The sequence below is a fragment of the Euphorbia lathyris genome, chromosome 1, assembly GCF_963576675.1.
Source record: "Euphorbia lathyris chromosome 1, ddEupLath1.1, whole genome shotgun sequence".
Taxonomy (NCBI): domain Eukaryota; kingdom Viridiplantae; phylum Streptophyta; class Magnoliopsida; order Malpighiales; family Euphorbiaceae; genus Euphorbia; species Euphorbia lathyris.
In genome coordinates, this window is record NC_088910.1 from 5277344 (window position 1) to 5296017 (window position 18674).

The window sequence follows — 18674 nt, forward strand, 5'->3', positions numbered from 1 at the left end:
TTACTTTTAGGTACCCAATTCTTTTTGGGTCCTTGCTTGTTAGGTTCAACAGGTAAAGCATCATATTTTATTTTATGGCGGCATACTTGGACAGTATGGCCATTCTTTCCACAGAAGTCACAACTGACCTTCCGTTTAGGATTTTTCACTGACTGGTCAGCACCCCAGTGCTGAGTGTGCCAGCACACCTTAGTGGCGTGTCCTTTCTTCCCACAAAAGTCACACTGGACATTCCGTTGGGGATTCCATCTCTGCTGACCAGTACTTCGGTACTGAGCATTCAGAGGAATATTTCTTTTGTTTTGAACCTTTAGTTGGTTCTGAATGGATGTGACGTCCTTTCTCAGTTTCTTGGAATCTGATTGGACCTCAGAGACAAACTTTTGCATAATTCCGATGTTACTATGCAAATCTGAGTTGTCCTGAAGAAGATATCGAAGGTCACTCAGTTTGACCTCCTCAACCTCGTCACATCGCCTGCTGAGTGCTCTAATTTTCTTATTACACTTTTTGACAAGTGTGTAGAGGTCACTCAGGGCATTAACCATTTCATTTCTGAGCTGGGGAAGTGATATTACCTCATTTGATTGCTCCTCATCGTCCGATGCAATGGAGGGGTCAGCATGCTCAGAGATGCATGGCTCAGCAAGTTCGTCAGCCATAAAACAGATCTTTGCTGACTCAGTGGCATCAGCTTCTGATGATGAAGACTCATCACTGTCGCTCCATGTTGCCACCATTGCCTTTTTGCCGTTATTCCTTTCTTTCCTCAGTGTGGGTCAGCTTGACTTAATATGGCCAGTTTGATGACATTCAAAGCATGTAATCGGCTTTGAATTGTCCTTCTTGTATTTGCTGTCGCTGGACTCAGCTTTATACTTATCAAACTTTCTGTAAGGCTTCTTAGAATATTTGTCATTCTTTTTGAACAGCCTTTTCATCTTCCTGGTGAACATAGCCATCTCCTCATCATCTGTTGAGCTCCCATCAGTGGAGTCAGCTTTCATGACAAGAGACTTTTGCTTCTTGTCTTCAGACTTTTCCTTCACCTCAAAATTCTTCATCGAGATCTCATGGGTCAGCAGTAAGCCGATGAGTTCATCATATTTATAGGTGGTTAAGTCTTGAGCTTCCTCAACAGCTGTCTTCTTTGCTTGCTAGTTTTTAGGAGGACTCCTAAGAATCTTCTTGACTTGTTCTTCCTCGGTGAAGATCTTCCCAAGTCTCTTGAGCTCGTTGATGATGTTTGTAAACCTTGCATTCATGTCAGATATTCCTTCATCATCGTTCATTTCGAACAGCTCATATAATCTCATCTGCTAGTTCACCTTGGACTCCTTCACCTTGTTGGTTCCTTCGTAGGTGACTTCTAGCTTCTTCCAGATCTCTTGCGCCGACTCACAACCTGATATCTTATTATATTCTGCAGCATCAAGCGCACAGTGAAGCATATTTATAGCCGAAGCATGATTCTGTAGCTTCTTGAGATCATCCTCTATCCATTTGGCCTCAGCTCTAGGTAGTTAAACCTTTATCAGTGAGCTTTCGAGCTCTGATACCACTTGTTGGTCCCTTATAACGTAACAAGTTAGTTCCAAGGGGGGGGATAGGAACTATTCAAAATTTTAATACGTTAAGGCTGACTTCTTTTTCTTTGAAAAAGGATTACACAACGCGCTGAGTAAATAAGACACTAGCTTAGTCAACTGGTGACTAAGTCAGCTTCTTTCGTTGAGTCAGGAGAAAGCACTTTGAGTCTATTCCTGAACTCAGACACTCAATGCACACAACTCAGCTTGACCTCTTTACTTGGTCAGTTTTGATTAAGCAAGCAATATATATATTAAGGAGTTTAAGGTTAGAAAGATATTACTCAGCAGATTTATCCAGGTTCGTCCTCCAAGCCTACGTCCTGTCCCTAGAACACGTTCCGAGATTTCGAATTCTCTATTGAGCTCTTTAACGGTAGAGCATCAAACCTTTTACAACTTAGAAGCTGAGTATAACAAGAGTACCTTCCTCTATACCTCTACTCACTCTTAATCTCACGCTGAGTACTATAACCGAGTACTCAGCCTCTCCTTTCTAATCTCTAGAAATGATAAAGATTTGTCCTAAACAACAATTGCTAAGACACCTTAGATGATTGAATAATCACTCTAGACTTTTACACAAAAGATATGAAATTTGGTGTAAGAATATGCTTTGCTTTTTCTTGCAGAACTTTGAGTAGAATTTTGGTCAGCGTAATGGCTTGATCAAGTTCTATTGCGAATGAAGCAACTGAAGGGCTCTATTTATAGAGACGTCCGAGGCATCGGTCATTTCGAATTTCAAAATAACTGTTGGAGGGAAACGGCTTCCTGTCATTGTCACTCAGTCTTGTTCAGAGCTCCCGGCCAATCAAATTTGAGTATCTTCTATCCTCGGTCAGTGTTGAGCAGCTTTAAGTCAGCTCGGCAGAGTGTCTCTCCATTTATGGTAAGGTCAACTAGACAGCGTTCTGTGTCTTCTGAACTTTACCCAAAGTGGGATTACTTTGTCTGGAAGTTGTTCTTGCTCAGCTGCTGTCTCGTACTCTTTATCGATTCAACTCAGAGGCTTCACTCCGAAGTTGTTCAACGAAGGTCTTCTAGATCATTCTCTTGCTGAGTTGCGTTTTGATCGTAACGACAGCGTTTCATACACGCGGGCAGAGTTGTCTTGATCTATTTGACTTGGGCTTTGACTTTCGTATTGGGCTTTGGCCTTTTACTCTTTATGACTTATAAATAATTTTAACTCAACATTGAACAAACACATTAGTATAATAAATCAAAGCATTTAAACTTAGTGTGTTTAGAATATATTTAATTTTACTTAAATAATTTTGTCAAATGAAAATCATGTGTAAAGGTGTTTCAATAAAAACTACAGCTAACATTTCCTTCTCGGTTGTGGTGTAGTTTAATTGTGCACCAGACAGTGTGTGACTTGCATAATAAATGACATGAAGTTTCTTATCCTTTCTTTGACCTAAAACACATCCGACGGCTAAGTCACTTGCATCACACATGATTTCAAAAGGTAAATCCCAATCGGGTTTAGCAATAATAGGTGCACTGACTAAAGCTGTTTTCAATGTTTCGAAAGCTTTAATGCAATCTTCATTAAAATCAAACGTCGAATCTTTCATGAGTACATTAGTAAGTGGTTTGGAAATTACAGAGAAGTTTTTAATAAATCTCCTGTAAAAACCTGCATGTCCTAAAAATGACCTTATTCCCTTAACAGTAATTGGAGGGGGTAATTTTTCTATTACTGAAGTTTTTGCTCTATCCACTTCTAATCCCTTTTCAGATATTTTATGTCCTAAAACAATTCCCTCGTCAACCATGAAATAACATTTTTCCCAGTTTAATACTAAATTTGTTTCTTCACACCTAGACAAAACTTTATCCAAGTTCTGTAAGCATGAATCGAAAGAATCTCCATAAACGGAAAAATCATCTATAAAAACTTCCATGATATCTTCAATGAAATCATTAAAGATCACAGTCATACAACGTTGAAATGTTGATGGTTTGTTACATAGACCAAAGGGCATACTCCTATATGTAAATGTTCCGTAAGGACATGTGAAGGTTGTTTTGTCTTGGTCATCCGGGTAAATATATATTTGAAAGAATCCCGAGTAACCGTCTAGAAAACAATAAAAAGCATGACCAGCTATCCTTTCGATCATTTGATCAATGAACGGAAGAGGAAAATGGTCTTTCCTAGTTGCTTTATTAAGGTTCCTATAATATATACAAACCCTCCAACCGGTGGTGGTTCGTCATTCCTTACAACAGTTATGCCTCCCTTTTTAGGTACACAGTGGATTGGACTAACCCATTCACTATCCGAGATCGGATAAATGATTCCATTGTCTAGAAGTTTAGTAATCTCATTTTTTACTACTTCTTTCATATTCAGATTTAAGCGTCTTTGCCTATCCACTTTAGGTGGCTTATCTTCTTCTAAGTGAATTCTGTGCATTACAATACTAGGATTAATTCCTTTTAAGTCTGAAATCTGCCAACCCATACTTCCTATTCTATTTCTAACAACATCTTTTAATTTTTCTTCTTGAACCTGTGTTAGTTTGCTAGAGATAATTATAGGTAGAGAATCACCTTCGCTTAAGAAAGCGTACCTCAAATGGTTTGGTAATTCTTTAAGTTCTAATTTAGGTGGAATTATAATTGAAGGCGAAACTGGTCCATCTTCTCGAATCAAAGGCTCTGGGTCCTTATCTTCTAATTCTTCACTCATTATAGGCTCTATTATTTCTTCTTTTTGAACAATGTCATTTACACAATCTTCAACTAAATCAAGTTTCATACAAGAGAAATCCTCCATAGGATATTTCATTGCTTGGTTCATATCAAACTCGATCTTATCGTCTCCTATTCTTAAAACTGCTTTCTCTTCTGACACATCAACTAGAGCACGTCCCGTGTTCATGAATGGTCTACCAAAGATTAGCGGAGAATTAACATCATAAGCAAAATCTAATATAACGAAATCGGTGGGAAAAATAAATTTGTCAACTTTAACTAAAACATCCTCGATAATACCATATGGTCTTTTAGTGGTTTGGTCCGCTAATTGCAAAACCATATTGGTACGTTTGATATCTTCCTCTAAGCCTAACTTATTAAAAATTGATAATGGCATCAAGTTTATGCTAGCTCCTTAATGCGTAGTGGCGCCTAGGTAGAGCTTACGAAATATATATTATGATAAGTGCATTACGACTATGGATGTGATCTTCCTAAATGCTCTATCTCTACTAGATGCTACTACTTAGGGGCAAGTGTACCCCGTCGTATCAAGTAATAATCTGGTTAAGATCGGGTATCGAATCCACGGGATTTATAACTACAAGTATTAAACGACTCAGTTTTATACGTTATCTAATCGGTGAATACTTTGAGTTGATTCGGGGAACAACTACAAACTACTCCTAACTACGGGCGAGACAAATTTATATAACAAAAACTCTACGAAATAATATGGATGGCGATGAGTTATAAATATGACAAACAATGACTCCTAATACATATACGGTTAATGATTTACTCTTGCAATGATGACTACGTGTAGTGTAACCGACCCGTGAAGTACTTAGACTATGTGGTTCCTAGTCAAGGCGTGTCTAATGCTCGGGATCAGAAATTAGGGCCCGTAAGTTCCGTGGTTTGTCAATTCCTACGGTTTCCAGAGCGTCACTTCCGGTGAGGCAACACCTATATGAATCCCTAAAGATAGCCCGAATGGCGTCGGAAATCGTGTTCTCCTACACAATAATCAATTACGAGTATCAAAACAAGTAACAAACATCAACACATATATAGAAAAAGAGATTATGAATCATAAATTATAAATATGGAGAATGTAAATATGGAATACAACCAAGCCTAGTACATAGGAAGAGTACAAGCTAATTACCAAGTGAAAAGGGAAGAATCCATCCTCGGAACTAGCTAACCGGACTCAAGGCCGTCTCTTAGGACTTGGAGGTGGAACTCTCGAGCTTGGTGAACGGATATGGAACAGAACTTTGACGGAATGCCGGAATCAACGAACAAGCTCTCAAGGTGATAGAGTTTTGCTATGTAAAATAAAATCTCAAACTATATAACAAGAGCTTAATCTATAACAAGAATTTTTGTATATCCAAAGCTTACTAAATGAGTGCTAGTCACTCTTATTTATACACATCAAGCTAGGGGTAAAATTGTAAGTTTATAAGGTGCAAGCATGGAGGAACATGATTTTCTGCAGATTTCCCATGACACGCCTCGCGTGGGGTAGAAGACGTCCCGCGTAATGACCCATTCCTTCAATAATTTCCTGTATGTGGACTTAATTCGAATCTTGTTGTCTCAACCACGGCCCGCGTATATTGATATACATCGTGCGTGTTTGAGCTCCTGGCTTTAAAGAGCTCGAAATACACCATTTACGCCCTGCGTATCCTAAAACACGCATCGCGTATCGATGGTTGACTTAGGAGACCATGCAGTCTGACATTCATGATTGGGCCTTATCATTGCATCTACGCCCCGTGTAGATTGGGGTACGTCCCGCGTATCAGTTGTTGAATCCCACGTGGTACCTGCGGATTGAGCAATTATTTCTGACTAAGTGTTCCACGCCCCGCGTATGTCGGTGGATTTTTGCTCCTTGCTCGTACCTCAAATACAACTCTCGAGAGCCGAGTTAGCTTGACGTTTTATTTCCTAAATTCAATCAAAAATAGAGATAATTAACCAACAGTACGGATTTTATTTTTATTTCATTATTTTATTAAAACACTTTATTTTTGTAATTAAACTTATTTATTTAGTCCCAAATTAGACGTAAATCACGCTAAAAGATAGGGACGAAACGCCCCTATCACTCCTAAATCACAAAGACAACTTGGGAATTCAATATCTCCCAACTTACACGGAATGGTAAAACATCCGGGATCCTTGAGTTTAGTGGGCAAATTACTTGACACAATTGAACTACAATCTTCAGTTAGTGAAATGGATGAAATTCCTTCCCAACAGATTTTCTTTGAAATTAAATCTTTTAGGAATTTACCATAGTTGGGAATTTGCGTAATCGCATCCATAAACGTCAAATTAATATGCAAATTTTTAAGTTTGTCTAAAAACGTTAAAAGTTGTTTGTCATAGTCCTTATTTCGGACTTTGTGTGGAAAAGGTGGTTTGGGTACAAATTTTTTTGTACTCGAGTCAATTGGTGTATCTTTTTGGTTTAATGTGTCTTTTTTGGATTTTGGTAAATCAGTTCCTGGTAAAGTTGAATTTCCGGGCATTTCCGGACCTAAGTAATTTTTCCCAGAGCGAAGAGTGATAGCCTTTACATGCTTTTTCGGATTTTCTTCCGTATGGCTGGGAAGACTTCCCTCTTTGCGGGATGGAATTGATTTAGCAAGTTGTCCAATTTGAACCTCCAAATTATGGACGCTAGATGATTGGTTTTTAATAAGCTGATCGAATTTATTCTCGATCCGTTTAAAACCATCATCGTGATTACTTATTTTTCCGCTCATAACATCAATAAATTTATCGATTTTAGAAGATAAAGTGCTAATCGTATCTCTTGATTGATTTTGATTAGCATTGGCATTATTATTATTATCTCTCCAATTAAAGTTAGGATGATTTCTCCATCCAGGATTATATGTATTGGAATAAGGGTTATTAGTTTGGTTTTGCCCTTGGACAAAATTTACCTGTTCAATTTCGCTCATACCTTCATAATCCACATTCGTTTGGATTGGCTTACCATTAGGATCGCACGGTGCCATAAACCATTCAATTTTGTGTGATAAGGCAGAAAATTGGGCTTGCAACATCGCAACTGGATCAAGATTCACTATACCTTTAACTGATGACGTAGTTGAGGATGATGGTTTCGCCACTGGTACGTGTCCACGTTCCGCGGGCCACATACTACTGTTGATTGCCATTTCCTCCAAAATTTCTCTTGCTTGGGCCGACGTTTTCTTCATGAATAACCCTCCAGACATAGCATCTAATGAACCTCTAGTTGTAGGATTCAATCCATTATAAAATGTTTGCATTAAAAGTTCAGTGGGCAGTTGGTGGTGTGGGCATAAACGTTGAAGTTCTTTAAAACGTTCCCAAGCCTCATAAAGAGTTTCATTATCATTTTGAGAAAAAGATGTTAACTCTTTTATGATTCTTGCGGTTTTTGCTAAAGGAAATTTTTTTGATAAAAATGCTTGGGCTTATTGCTCCCAAGTTTCAAATGTTGCGGCTGGCATAGAAGTTAACCATTCTTTGGCTCGATCCTTCAAAGTAAAAGGAAAAAGGTGAAGGCTGATTGCTTCCACAGTCACATTTGGTATTTTAAAAGTGTCACAAATTTCTAAGAAATTTGTCAAATGGGTGTTAGGATTTTCGTTAGGTAACCCGTAAAATGTTACGTTATTTTGCAACATATTAAGCAATGCTGGCTTAATTTCAAATTGGTTTGCATTTATTTGGGGTCTAACTATGCTGTTCGTTACACCGACCACTCCTGGCCTAGCATAATCCATAAGTGTGGCCATAATTTCTAGCTCAGTAACTCTAGTTTTTATTGGAGTCTTGTTTTTGTTTTTCTTGTCTTTCTTGTTCTTTTTAACCGTTTTTTCAATTTCTGGGTCTAGCGGTTTTGGTGGAATGCCTGAACTTCGAGAACTGCGCATGAACTTGAAATTTCGCACGAACCGAAACTACCTTCAAAACAGAATTTGAAAAATAAATATGTTAGTAATTTGAAATAAGTAAAATATAAAATTTTGAATAAGTATAAATAAACCTAGATTCGAAATAAAACATGAAAAATCTAAATTTTTGGCGTTCCCCGGCAACGACGCCAAAAACTTGTTGAGTGATTTCCGCAAGTGCACGGTATACGCTTGTAGTAATAAAAGATATCGATCCCACAGGGAACGTTTTTTAACAAAAACTTATTTTGAATTGGTTAAATTTACTTTTAAGGTTTATAATATGGAAAATCGTTAAATCGAATTTGGTTTTGAAATTGCTAGAATAAGAATTAGAATAGAGTATAACAAATGTTAGAAAATACTTCTGATTTAGGGATAAATTTACAAAACAGAAACGTTTAGTCCTTTAGAAAAGTGAATAAATATATTCGTTTGCATTAAGCAAAGAAAACAACATTAAACTTTGCATAAATTAAAACAATGAAATAAACGTCGATTCCTCTAATTTTAGGGCTTTGAACTGCAGTCAATCCTCCTACGGTCGGGTTAGATCGCTACCTTAACCAAATTGATACTCTACTGATGATATCAATTTGCCCAAGTGTTCAACAAACTTTCCTTGTAAAGATTTTGAATTTAACTACGTTTTAATCAGCGTTCTCTGTGGGAATGATATCTTATTATTACTATTTAAGAATTTGTTATAGTGTACATCCATCTATTTCCCTTTTAGTCTACATGGATATGGTGGCACATGTTTATAAATTGGTACATGGGTAACAGATGTTAGAATATTTTTAGTTGAGAGTTCTTCAACCTCGGTTTAGGACATGACATTTGTTTTTACACAGCAGGTGGTAAAACTGATGATGATGTCGGTAAAAAGTGTCAGTTTATTCTCTTCTAGAGTAGTGGCTTCCTCATTTGTGCTTATTTTGGATGTTTTTCATGACTCTCCCTTTTCACTCATTCTATACCCAGTTGATACAGTTTTTCCATTCCATAAAAGGATGGCGAGTACAGTCTTGGTTGGTAAAGTTCATTTACTTCCGGTAGAGACCATGTTGGGAAGCTGGTGCATTTGTGTCTCTAGCCCTTTTATGGACGTTTGGGTTAGTTGCATGAATTATCCTTGAATTCCTCCATCGAGGGTTTCTTTTCTTGCTGCACACATTGTGGTGGTGGTGGATTTCTAGCTTGATTGTATTGTTGAGGGCTTTGGTACATTAATTGAGAATGAACAGTGGTTGGCTGATTTGGATTTGGCAGCCATGAAAAGTTAGGATGCTTAGTCCATTCTGTATTATATGTGTTTGAGTATGGTTTGTGCTATTGTGGCCTTTGATTATTGATATAGTCAACATATTCTGGGTCAGATTCATTAGATGCACAATCAACAGTCTTGTGATTATAACCATAGAAAGTACATACTAAAACTTGGATTGATAGACTTGTAAGAATAGTTTGTGCTCCTACCTTGCTTAATTAGTTTTGTCATTTGAATCGTTAGTTGAGACACAGATGAACTCTCTAAATACTATTTGTAAGTTTGATATACCATTTCCTCGGTTAATGCGTACATGTTAGTGGTAGACATGGAATCAGGCTCGCATTTAGCCACAAATTCGAAAACACTCTTGAATGAATTAGTGAGACCATTATACAATGTTTGGACTTGTAGCCATAACAGAATTTGGTGGTTAGGTTCGTGCCTCGGTAACTCCTTAAATCTATCATATGGTTCCGATAGAGATTCATCTTGCTTTTGCTAGGATTCGGTGACTTCATTTCTAAATTTCATGAGTTGTTTGGGTGTAAAGAATTTTGTTAGAAACTGTTTTCCAACTCATCCCAAGTGTTGTCCTCTAAACAGACTCTAGCAAATGCACTAGATACAAGTAATAAAGTGATAAATAGAGTATCGTCTCCACAGGGATTGAGGACCAAATTTTACTAGAAAAACTTTGCAGAACAGGGTGTTCGTGGTGTGTGAATTCTTTAGATTAGGAGATATTGTGAATAGGTAACTAAGTCAATGATTTAACTTATAAAAACGATTACTTGATAATGGATAAAAGGTAGAACAGGTTAGGCACAACGGACAGGTTACTTTAAGTCCCTAAACATCCTATTTATTCATGGATGAAGTAAAGTGAAGTCAAGGTTTCTGCATTAATGCTCACTTAAGTCAACTCTCGTGTGTTCTTAAGATTCTAAGAATTACTGTAACCATAAGCGTCCCTAAGGTTGGTTCTTTCTTGCATTACGATCGAAACATCATTTCAATAAAGAAAACCCTTGATACAACCTCCTAACATTCCTACTTCAGGGTTGGATGTTTGATAAAAAGTTTCGTGAAGATGAAAGCAGTTCCTTATCATTCATCTAACACTAGCATACATGCATAAGCAATGGAATAAGAAGCTTCATCAAACACATCATTCCATTCCATAAAAGGATGGCGAGTACAGTCTTGGTTGGTAAAGTTCATTTACTTCCGGTAGAGACCATGTTGGGAAGCTGGTGCATTTGTGTCTCTAGCCCTTTTATGGACATTTGGGTTAGTTGCATGAATTATCCCTGAATTCCTCCATCGAGGGTTTCTTTTCTTGCTGCACACATTGTGGTGGTGGTGGATTTCTAGCTTGATTGTATTGTTGAGGGCTTTGGTACATTAGTTGAGATTGAACAGTGGTTGGCAGCCATGAAAAGTTAGGATGCTTAGTCCATTCTGTGTTGTATGTGTTTGAGTATGGTTTGTGCTATTGTGGCCTTTGATTATTGATATAGTCAACATATTCTGGGTCAGATTCATTAGATGCACAATCAACAGTCTTGTGATTATAACCATAGAAAGTACATACTAAAACTTGGATTGATAGACTTGTAAGAATAGTTTGTGCTCCTACCTTGCTTAATTAGTTTTGTCATTTGAATGGCTAGTTGAGACACAGATGAACTCTCTAAATACTATTTGTAAGTTTGATATAGCATTTTCTCGGTTAATGCGTACATGTTAGTGGTAGACATGGAATCAGGCTTGCCATTAGCCACAAATTCGAAAAACACTCTTGAATGAATTAGTGAGACCATTATACAATGTTTGGACTTGTAGCCATAACAGAATTTGGTGGTTAGGTTCACGCCTCAGTAACTCCTTAAATCTATCATATGGTTCCGATAGAGATTCATCTTGCTTTTGCTAGGATTCGGTGACTTCATTTCTAAATTTCATGAGTTGTTTGGGTGTAAAGAATTTTGTTAGAAACTGTTTTTCCAACTCATCCCAAGTGTTGTCCACTAAACAGAATCTAGCAAATGCACTAGATACAATATTAAAGTGATAAATAGAGTATCGTCTCCACAGGGATTGAGGACCAAATTTTACTAGAAAAACTTTGCAGAACAGGGTGTTCGTGGTGTATGAATTCTTTAGATTAGGAGATATTGTGAATAGGTAACTAAGTCAATGATTTAACTTATAAAAACGATTACTTGATAATGGATAAAAGGTAGAACAGGTTAGGGACAACAGACAGGTTACTTTAAGTCCCTAAACATCCTATTTATTCATGAATGAAGTAAAGTGAAGTCAAGGTTTCTGCTTTAATGCTCACTTAAGTCAACTCTCGTGTGTTCTTAAGATTCTCAGAATTACTATAATCATAAGAGTCCCTAAGGTTGGTTCTTTCTTGCATTACGATCGAAACATCATTTCAATAAAGAAAACCCTTGATACAACCTCCTAACATTCCTACTTCAGGGTTGGATGTTTGATAAAAAGTTTCGTGAAGATGAAAGCAGTTCCCTATCATTCATCTAACACTAGCATACATGCATAAGCAATGGAATAAGAAGCTTCATCAAACACATCATAAATTATCAACATTCATTCATAAATAGAAAATAGAGAGCTTACATAACCAGCCCTAACTGGTCGAACCAGTTCAAAAGGACTACTCACTCATACTACGGAGTGAATAGTCTGCCTTCCATCTACAGAAATCCATCAGTGGAGTTATCATCTTCCTCGAGAGCTCTTCTCTCTACCAAAACATCTATTTTTAGTTCACAAAAAGGTATATCTTCCTTTCCCCGCACTACGTTTATTTAAAGGAGAAAAGAACAAACGTTTGTTAGACGAGGTGCCGCGGCCTAATCTCCCGGGCGGATCGGGGGGTGGACACCTCATGGCGACGTAAGCGGTGATTGGCGCCGAAAGCAACCAATCATGGAATCAAGCTACTCGGCAGGACCGGAGCTCGGAGTATGGAAGCGTCGCCACCCACGAATGGGAAAATGAACACCGATCCCTTGCGGGAGACCGGTGAGGGTTCGGGAAATTTAGGTATGAGCCGAGAAGGCTAGCTCCTTTCCGGAGAAAGGCTACTAGGCACCCCGACACCGCCCGGTTATGAACCACCGGCCTCCTACTCAGCATGTTAGGCGATAACGGACTAATCGCATATTTCTTTAAGTTTAAAATTCATTTGAAACCTTTTCTTTCTCGTTTTGAAAACCGTTTTGAGCATATATTATTGAAAGCCAATTTGGTAAAGAATCACCCATTTTGCATAAATTTAAAGTATACAAGAGAGAGGGGGAGAAGAAAGAATTGATTTATTTACGATGTGATTTACATGTCGTGTTGCATGTTAATTCTATACTAACTTATTTCCCCCAAAACTAGTTCATTTACATGGTTCGCACCTTAATCGCCGTTGGAACGATTTAGGTGTGTTTTAAAACCCCGTTTGATGAAGTTCACCCGAATCGCTGTTGGAATGACTCGAGTGTTTGAAAACGTTAAGGTAAAAACTTTTCAATAAGAAAACGTGGTTAAGCATACAAGTTCATTTATTTTGCATAAATCATTTAAGAAAACGATTCAAAAACTCTATTATTCACAATGAAAACGATTTTAATTACAAGATTCGCTTAATCCGTCGTTGGAACGGACTAAGGTTTTAAAACGTGGTGTTTTAAGAAACGATTTGAAATGTCAAGAAAACACTATTTATTTACATTAGGAACCTCTAAAAATCCATTAGTTTAAATAATTAAATTGAAAACTCTTTTTGTGATTTATTTTCCCCTTTTTACTCAATGGACTCTTTACTTGTCATAATTACAACAATAAACATATTAAATCAAAATTCACTCCCAAATAAAGCCCATTTGAAATATGGACCCATAAATGTCCAAAGAATAAAGAAAATAATATAGGTATATATATACATTTTAGCAAAAAAAAAGGAACATGAAATAAGGATAAGTGAAAAGATACTATATAATACATATATAAGGAATAATAATGAAAATACTAAATATAATACATTTTTACTTTAAATATGTGAAAATAATAAATAAAACCCCTAAATAAGAAAATATTATTTGTCCCCAAAATAGTTTTATCTAATAATAACTAATATAACCCAAATAGCCCAAAACTATATATATACATACATAATGTAGTTTAAATATCAAAATAATACCCATTTATCCACAAAATGTCTACTAATTAATCACTCCCAAAACACCCAAATAAATATCATTTTAAAATAAAATCCATTATCATTTAAATGAAGGAAAAAGAAAAAGATATATATACATATACTTATATTAGATTAAATCAAAAAAATGATATAAAAATATCCTAAATAACTATATGTACCAACTATCCAAAAATAATTTGAAAATGTTTATTACATAAATATACATATATGTACAAAGGATTAAAAGCTTAAAAGTTGAGAAAGAGGGACCAAAACAGCATTTTTTACATTCCAGCAGATTTACCGACGGAAATTCCGTCGGTAAACAACCTTTAGTGACAGAAAACGGAAAATTACAGAAACACTCTAATTATTTCCAGATTTATTCAAAAACGATGTTTTTATTTTAAAACGTTATTCGGAAATATCTTTTTTAAAAAGCTTATAATTACAACGTTTTTAATACCCGAACTACCTTTTTATCGGATCACGGTTCGTATTGGGATATCAAAACGAGGTTTTTATTTTAAAACAAAACCAAATTTTATTCAACACGAGACGAAAATTAAATAAATATGAAAAATTAAATAAAACGTGGTAAATAAATAAATAGCTAAATAAATAAAATTATAACATAAAAATTAATAAAGGAAAAGAAATAAATTAAATAAAATAAAACGAGTCTAGTCCTCGGATAATACCTTAAGTTCGGTATCTGACAGTCGAAGCCGATTGATTCCACGAGTCGTGATTTTTCGATTTTTTTGTGTTTTTTAGTAAAAATTTAACTTTGGGAAAATTTGGATTTTTTTGGGAAAAAAAATATTTTCTCCAAAAAAAATGACTTTCTCTCTCTAAAAATGTTTAGAGTGAGAAACCTCCAAAGAATCACCCCTTTAAAATGCATGGGGATCCATGCCTTTTATAGGAAAACGGATCTCCGGAAGAATGGGCGACGCCCGAGCAAAATCGGGCATCGCCTAAGAGGGTTGGGCGGCCGCCCAAGGCATGTTGGGCGGCCGCCCAACCTTCCGTTGGGCTATCGCCCAACATTGTTGGGCGATCGCCCAACAATAGTTGGGCGGCCGCCCAACATTTGTTGGGCGATCGCCCAACAGCATTGGGCGAGCGCCCAACTGCCGTTGGGCGTTCGCCCAACGAACGTTGGGCGTTCGCCCGACGTTGTTGGGCGCTCGCCCAACGACCGCCGGGGCGCGTCTCGCGCCGTCGGGCGTGCATGTCCTGTGGCTGTTGAGCGCGCGTTCCGTGCCGTCGGGCGCCCACGCATCGTGGCCGCCGAACGTGCGTTCCGTGCTACCGGGCGCACACGCCCCGTGGCCGATGAGCGCGCGCACCGCGCTGCCGGGCCCGTGCATCGCTCGGACGTCGAGCGCGTGCCATTCGTGGCTTGACACGTGCATCCGACGGACGTCGAGCGCGCGCTTCGTGCTGTCGAGCGGGCGTCCGACTGTCATCGAACGCGCGTCGGCTGCCGCTAAGCACTCGCACCGTGCCGCTAAGCATTTGCGAGCCATCCTGTTTTTAGGTTTTCGTCACAGGTCCTCCGACTTGGTGTCTACAGTTGCCTCTACTTTCCTATTTTGACAGTGATGTGTGTGTTTTGAAAACGTTTTTTGCTACCTCGGTCGTGAACCGTAGGTAAGATGGCTAAAAAGCTACCTCGGTCGTGAACCGTAGGTAAGATGGCTAAAAAGCTACCTCGGTCGTGAACCGTAGTTAAGATGGCTGAAGAGCTACCTCGGTCGTGAACCGTAGGTAAGATGGCTAAAAAGTTACCTCGGTCGTGAACCGTAGATAAGATGGCTAAAGAGCTACCTCGGTCGTGAACCGTAGGTAAGATGGCTAAAGAGCTACCTCGGTCGTGAACCGTAGGTAAGATGGCTAAAAAGCTACCTCGGTCGTGAACCGTAGGTAAGATGGCTAAAAAGCTACCTCGATCGTGAACCGTAGGTAAGATGGCTAAAAAGCTACCTCGGTCATGAACCGTAGGTAAGATGGCTAAAGAGCTACATCGGTCGTGAACCGTAGGTAAGATGGCTAAAGAGCTACCTCGGTCGTGAACCGTAGGTAAGATGGCTGAAGAGCTACCTCGGTCGTGAACCGTAGGTAAGATGGCTGAAGAGCTACCTCGGTCGTGAACCGTAGGTAAGATGGCTGAAAAGCTACCTCGGTCGTGAACCGTAGGTAAGATGGCTGAAAAGCTACCTCGGTCGTGAACCGTAGGTAAGATGGCTGAAAAGCTACCTCGATCGTGAACCGTAGGTAAGATGGCTAAAGAGCTACCTCGGTCGTGAACCGTAGGTAAGATGGCTAAAGAGCTACCTCGGTCGTGAACCGTAGGTAAGATGGCTAAAGAGCTACCTCGGTCGTGAACCGTAGGTAAGGTGGCTCAAGGGCAAAAAAGTTCTTTCTAACGATTCTGAATTCTTTTAAAACACCATTGTCTGTATTTTCTCACTAGAGCTAGTGTCCTGGAGGTTCGAATGGTTTGGTAGGAATGTCTTTTTTGTTTCGGAATGATTCACATTGTCAATTATTTTTCTGTTGACTGTCGTCTATATTTTGACTGATGCAACAGTTCTGTAAAAATTGGCTATCATCGGGAGTTCTTATCTTGGCAGTATTGGCCACTGTCTGGGAGAAGCGCATGCTGAAACGGACTGCAAATCGGAGGTCTGTGCACCTGGTAATTAATTATTTACTTTTTACCTTTATGTCACATCGTACTTTTTCGCTATTTACGGGAATGCCATTCCTCTTTCCTATATAAGGTGGTGGGGTTCCATTTCAACCCCACACCTTCTCTTTCTTCTCTCTCTCTAGATTTTGATTTGGATTATTCTCGGGATGGATTTGGATGAATGCGATGGCACGAAAGGCATGGAGGAGGTTTACGTGAACCTTGCTAGAGTGGACCCTTTCCACGACCCTACGATGCATCTGAGCCGGACACGCTGTAATGAGGTAAGTACTTTCTCACTTTTTCGTTATTTGGTTCAAATTCTAGGCTTTAGTATCCTTATCCGAACATGATTTGCATGCTAACCTTTAGATTGCCTTAGAGGACTCTAGTTAGAAAATGTGAATTTCTTTACTTACAAGTAACACTTGTTTACTTTTGTGTAAGAATGTGCGCTATATGCATTGTGAATAGTAAAACTACGACTTTATGCATGCTAACAGTAAAAATAACATTAATAATGAACGTGAATAGTAAAAAACGTGAATAGTGCACGTGGATAGCGAAAACGTGAATAGTAAAAGCGTGAATGGTGCACGTGAATAGTAAAAACTTAACTAATGCCCGTGAATAGTAAAAACGTGAATAGTGCATGTGAATAGTAAAAACCTAACTAAGGCACGTGAATAGTAAAAACCTTAACTAATGCACGTGAAGAGTAAAAACCTAACTAATGCACGTGAATAGTAAAAACTTAACTAATGCACGTGAATAGTAAAAACTTGACCAATGCTCCTTGTCAGTGCGGACGAGAGTGGATTAAAGAATAAAGAATTAACTAAATCCTACATAAATGACCCTAAGGAGAGATTTTATAGAAAATTGGTCCAGATTGACCAGACGTCTCTAGGTTAGATTCTGACCGAAAGAATAACTAGTCTTAACGTGTTTTCATCAAACGCACGCTTAGGAATCATATTTAAATTTTCCTGTCTTGTTCTTTCTAGTTCCTCGAGATTTCCGGGACCACAGCCGAGATCCACGTGTGGTATTCTATGTTAGGCGCCGCGGCGAGAGCCCGTGTGCGTGAGTTGGGCTTTGAGCCCTTTATTTCAGCGCTGCCCCGCACCAATAGGGTGTGCGATCGCTTTGGCCTGCGGGCCCTATGCGAGAGGTGGGTTGAATCGACCCATACCTTCCACCTTTCTTTCGGGGAGATGACCATCTCACCCCGAGATTTTTCTTTGCTGACAGGGCTGCGGGGGAGTAGCACTCCAGTTCCCTTCTGCTTTGACATGATACGTCCGCGGGTCGACCGTGCTAGGCTAGCCGCTTTGATTGGGCCAGGAGTTTACCCAGGTGCCAAATCCTCTCCAGCGAAGTTCATTTCTACCGCGAGCCTCTTGAGTCGCAGAGATTTTTGTGAGACGGATGACGCTGACTTGGCTGTCCGTAGCTTCCTAGTGTACACTTTGAGTGAGACGATTTTCCGCACCAAGAGCGGGAAGGTACATGCTGGTCTTATTCAGGCTTTTAGCGATTTGGATGTGGCGGCGTCTTATGATTGGGCGGGGGCGGGCCTAGCCTTCCTATATAAGTTTTTGGATTTGACTTGCTAGAAGCGCAAGGACTTCGGTGGTTACACTTTCGCTCTTCTGGTATGTGTGCACCCTAGACTCGCCCTTTCTATCTTCTTCATGTTTTCCGTTCGTAACCTTTGTTTTTTTTTTACAAGCAGGTTTGGGCGTATGAGAGGCGGATTCTTCCTAGCCAGTCTCGGCATCGGTCACGAGTACCGAGGCTCCCACTCATGACTCGGTGGAGAGAGTTCGATTTAGGCACAGAGAAGAGATGGACGGTGGCGCGGCTCCTAGACTGGATTGACTCGCGGACTTTGGGACAGGTAGATATCTTCTAGTCGTGCTAGATTCTTGTTTGAAAAGATCTGACTTTTTCTTTGTGTTTTCAGATCAAGTTTAGGTGGGACGACCTTGACTTCAGTCCCGATTACGTGTATGTGACTTTGATCCAGGAGCAACAGTGCGTGCTCACCGGCCCTTGCGTGCGGGCCTGGTATTTGGGCGACCGGGGCATTACCGGGATTAGGGCCTCGCACTGGTCACCAGGCGAGATCCCTGTCTCCATGTTCGCGGTGCGGACCATGCCCTTGTCGGTCATTCGTCAGGACTTGACCCGT

At 39.2% G+C, this 18674-nt stretch overlaps 1 non-coding gene and 1 pseudogene across 1 annotated transcript; one reads left to right on the top strand and one right to left on the bottom strand.

Moving 5' to 3' along the window:
* LOC136216645 (uncharacterized) overlaps positions 1–18674 on the bottom strand; it is an 82208-nt pseudogene that overhangs the window by 8294 nt on the left and 55240 nt on the right.
* LOC136215909 (small nucleolar RNA R71) lies at positions 7644–7750 on the top strand. Its single transcript, XR_010682912.1, has one exon. It is a non-coding gene; the product is annotated as a small nucleolar RNA R71 (small nucleolar RNA).